Source organism: Theobroma cacao, chromosome 9, assembly GCF_000208745.1.
Source record: "Theobroma cacao cultivar B97-61/B2 chromosome 9, Criollo_cocoa_genome_V2, whole genome shotgun sequence".
NCBI lineage: Eukaryota > Viridiplantae > Streptophyta > Magnoliopsida > Malvales > Malvaceae > Theobroma > Theobroma cacao.
This window is the reverse complement of record NC_030858.1, coordinates 26,923,009-26,927,486: the sequence shown is the minus strand read 5'-3', so window position 1 is coordinate 26,927,486 and position 4,478 is coordinate 26,923,009. Positions and strand designations below refer to the sequence as shown.

General features: G+C 35.4%; 1 pseudogene; it reads left to right on the top strand.

The window, feature by feature from the left end:
* Positions 795-4,146, top strand: LOC108663278 (annotated as a pseudogene).

Below are 4,478 nucleotides of genomic sequence, written 5' to 3'. Positions count from 1 at the left end.
ATATATATATATATATATATATATATATATTCCTATATTCTTATCTATCTCCATTTTTTTTACATTTTTTTTTATATATTATGAAACCTTCTATTTTTATTCTTACCTATTTCATCCTTTTTTTTTGTTTTTGTTTTTAACTAATCATCTTTAAAATGAAATGCTTGTCATTATATCCCTTTGCATCTTTACACTTTTGCTCATGCTAATTTCCCTACTTACAGAATGGTATTTGAAGATTTTAAAGCATTATGCTAAAATGATTTAACTTTGTCATATATCATCAATCACCACAATAAACCCAATTCATACAAAACACAATAAATTATGAAAGAAATATTTTTTTTACCTCACTTGAACGGTGTCGTTTGGAGCCTCTTTTTGCACTGAGGTATGGTTTTCGTCCTTTCCTCTCTATTCTTCTTGTTCCTGACTATTATGTTGTCTTTTTCTCTAAAAAATAATCTCCATTTTTTTCTCTTGCTCTCTTTCTTCTCTCCACCCCCTTCGCCGGCTATGGGATCCAGGATTCTTGCCGTCCGCCTTTCACCGGATCTGATGCCGTGACACTATGCTCACTCTTCCTTCCCTCGCGTCAGCCGCCGCTCCTCTCTCTATTCCTCCGCTCAGCTTTTCTTTCCCTTGCGCCAGCTGCCGCTCCTCTCTCTATTCCTCCGCTCAGCTCTTCTTTCCCTCGCTCCAGCAGCAAATCCTTGGCGCCAATCTGCAGACTCTCTTTCCCTCACGCCTGCGGCTTAGGAATTTTGGTGTTGTTCACTGCTTCGTCTCTAGCCATGGCAGATGTGGTTGCCGATATTGCTGCCCTTGGGAAACCGAAGAATAGAACATTCAAGAAGTTCAGCTTCAGAGGTGTCGATCTCGACGCTCTCTTGGATATGTCCACTAATGAACTCGTCAAGCTCTTCCCCCCGCTCGTGCTCGCCGAAGGTTTCAGAGAGATTTGAAGAGAAAGCCAATGGCTCTCATCAAGAAATTGCGTAAGGCCAAACGGGAGGCCCTACCTGGTGGTTTCCTCTTGCTTGTAGGTTGTTTTGTTGCTTTGGCCTGCCGGATCTCCGATTTTTCTCCTCCTGTTTTCTTCTTGTTTTTTTTTTTCTCCTCCAATGCTACAGTGCCCCCTCCCCTTTATACCCGATTTCTGGGCTCTGGAGGGGGCACGCTCCATTGCCTTGTCCCTGGGCATCAGGGGGCAATTTCCACTACCCTGCCAGACGCGAAATTTTCGCGTCTGGCAGGTGAGAGAGGTGCCTGGCAGGGTGCGTCCGCACCCTGCCAGTCGTACCTCTCTCCTTTCTTTTTTTCTATTTTTCTTCTTTTTTTTTTTTAATTATTATATATTTTTTAATTCATTTTTTTTTTGTTTATAATTTAGTGTCTACACATATCACATGGATCCTCTTTTGGCCACTCATCCATGCATCATGGCATACCCAAAAACACCCTGTTTAGGTATCTTGTTGCCTCCAAACTCATAAAAATGAAATCAAAGCATGTAATTTCCTATACAAGATGACCTGGTGTCTCAAGTCTAAGGACTTGTTGCATGACTATCATATCAGAACGTATTGCATAGACATTTGAGTGCAATATCAAATGGAATTCTCGTAGTAGGTTATGTTCAGTGAACTTATTCTTTAACAAGCACCCATATGTTATCCTCAAGTATCCCATATACTTCAATTTATGAGATCGATTGCTTACTTTCCAAATAAGGAGGCTTAACATGTATCAATCTTTGAGTATTATCAATGCCTTATCTTGACAATACAATGACTAGAAACAATTCAGAAACATGGCTTTGATGTGTAGAGATCTCATAATTGTAACAATTTTACAATTCGCTTGCAAGGCCTTTATGTTCCATGGACTTCATTCAATTAGTACTTAATAACTCCCTATTATTGCACTAACATTAAGAAAAACTTCTATCACATTAGTTATGTGATTAAACATGCATTAAATTACAATATATATTCTTTGACCAATCCAATTGACTCAAGAACATATACCAACAATAACTAGACAAATTATAGAATTTAAGTTAAGTAAAAGCCTTCCCTTCCGTCATAAACCTATAGAAAAGAAAAGGCTGTTAAAAAACATTAACGCTTTTCTTTTTGTTACATATTGGGTCATCCAAAGAAGTATGCATGGACCACTTGGTTTGATTTACAGTTCAACTACCAGAACCATCACAGAAGGCATAATAATTCAAAATGGAAGGACAAACATAATGTAACTAAACCTTCAAAAAAATTGTGGCACTTTCACTTCACAGATTAATTTAACGTAAATTAACCGAGTTTTACCCCCAGTAAAGTGGATTAGCTGCATAAATTCTTGTTTGCAAGAGTAACTCTTCAATAATTAGAAAATTTTAAGAATTTTGCTAATTAGTCAGGAAAAAGGATGGATTATGCATGTCAGTTACATCTAAATTTATTTTTGTAGAGAGCAAAAAATAAAAATATTTCTAGTAAGAACCAAAGCATCCCAACCATATGCTGGATTTATCAGGAATTTTCAAAAATATCAGTCTCATATTCCATGGAGAAATCTTTCAGAAATTAGATAATTTATGTTGATAATTTGATTAATTCTAGCCAATTAAAAACAAAACTCCAATCCAAAAATGCAGCAAGTCTGCAGACCCGTCCTTCTAGTTGATTGAAAATTTAATTTAGCATTTATTAATGTTGTACCACAAGTGGACCAACACCTGTCAAGTTGGTCATTCTGCAGGTCCCAGGGGAAGGATAAGTTCTAAATGCTAAGCGACAATTTAAGGGTCATGCAGGAATAATAATTCTCCTTCAATCACTAAAGCTTTTTTGTTTCTATAAGAACATAAACTCTTCCACCAGGGACCTTTGGAAAACGAAGTCTACATATTTTAGACTAGTAACAGTGAATATAGAAATGACAATAGAAAAATGTGGACTAGCTGTTCAAGAAATGTCGATGGAAGAAAAATACTAATCAAAAACAAACGGTAGCTAATTATGGTCAAGTTCTGCTCCAATCAGACTAAGCTTTTCTCCTCTTAACTTTGAAGTTTCTTTGTTTTTTTTTCCTGGTGGGCAAGAACTTTTGATAAAACTATTCTCACCTTGATAGATACGTCCTAGAAGATATTTCTTATGCAGGTTTGACTAACAACAGTATCTTATAAACGTAGCTCATTTTCGTACCTTAAAATTATGCTACAACTTATTAAATATTGGAATAAGGACCATTCTTTGTTCTACTTTAAATCTTTGAAATTTTCATTCATCCAAGAAGGAAGCAGGAAGCCCTCGCAGACAACAACGTACCAAATGGCCCCAATTATGGTCAGAGAACAGATAAGGAAAGCTACAGACAACAACTTACAACTTAGAAAAGAAACCAATATCTAGCTGTGCAATCTGACTCTTGTGTAATAGGATATCATTTCCTGCCCCCTTACTTTCACAGAGAAGCTTATTCCAAGCAATTTTTCTTTTCCAAGCCTTGCAACTTTAGGCACAGCGTCTGAGGAGTTTTTACAAACTTTCTACTATTTCTTTCTCAAGATAAAATGACGTAGCTAGTTAATGTGGAAATAAAAGTTGGCATTCCATATAGCCTTTAAGGTTGATAATCAAGTTTCAAATGCAAAAAATTATACTCAAAATTAAAATAAAATATAATGTTATTCAACAATTCAAAAAGATTAATTGTCTAATAACTAAACATAATTGTGCTATTTATAGTAGTCTAATCTTACTTGACCTAAACTTAGAATGCAAGTAAAGTAAATTAAAATAAAGAAGTATTTTACCCCAAGCTTCATTGGAATATTAGAAACGTAAATTCCTAAACTTATGCTGACTTGTCGTCGAAGTAAAATAAAATAAAAGTAAAATTTTATTATACCTATAATTCCTAATAGGACTCCTAACTAAATACGAAAAATACTAAAATTACTTGTTAGGCTATCTATGTCATTCCCCTCCACTTAAAAAAGACTCGACGTCGAGTTAACTTGTACATCTAAATATAAGGGTTCATCTGATGAATGAAATGGGTAAATATCCACCATATTAAATGTTTTGGAAATTCTCATTGTGTTTGGCAGATGCACAACAAATGCATTGTCATTGATCTTCTTCAAAATTTGGTATGGTCCATACTTCATAGGTTGTAACTTACTACAAGTTCCCACTAAAAACCTTTCTTTTTTTCAAAAATACCATCACCTGATCTCCTACTTCAAAAATCTACTTTCTACGATGTTGATTTTGCAGCTCTCTTGTACTTGGCATTAGCTTACTCTAATTTTTTTTTACCTCAGCTTGAACATCTTGCAACTAATTAGCCATATTTTCAGTAGCTACACCAAATCCAGGAACTTTAAGTAATTTGATCAAGTCAAGGGCATTTTGAGGTGACTTTGTGTAGACAATAGAAAATGGAGATTTTCCTATGGCACTATG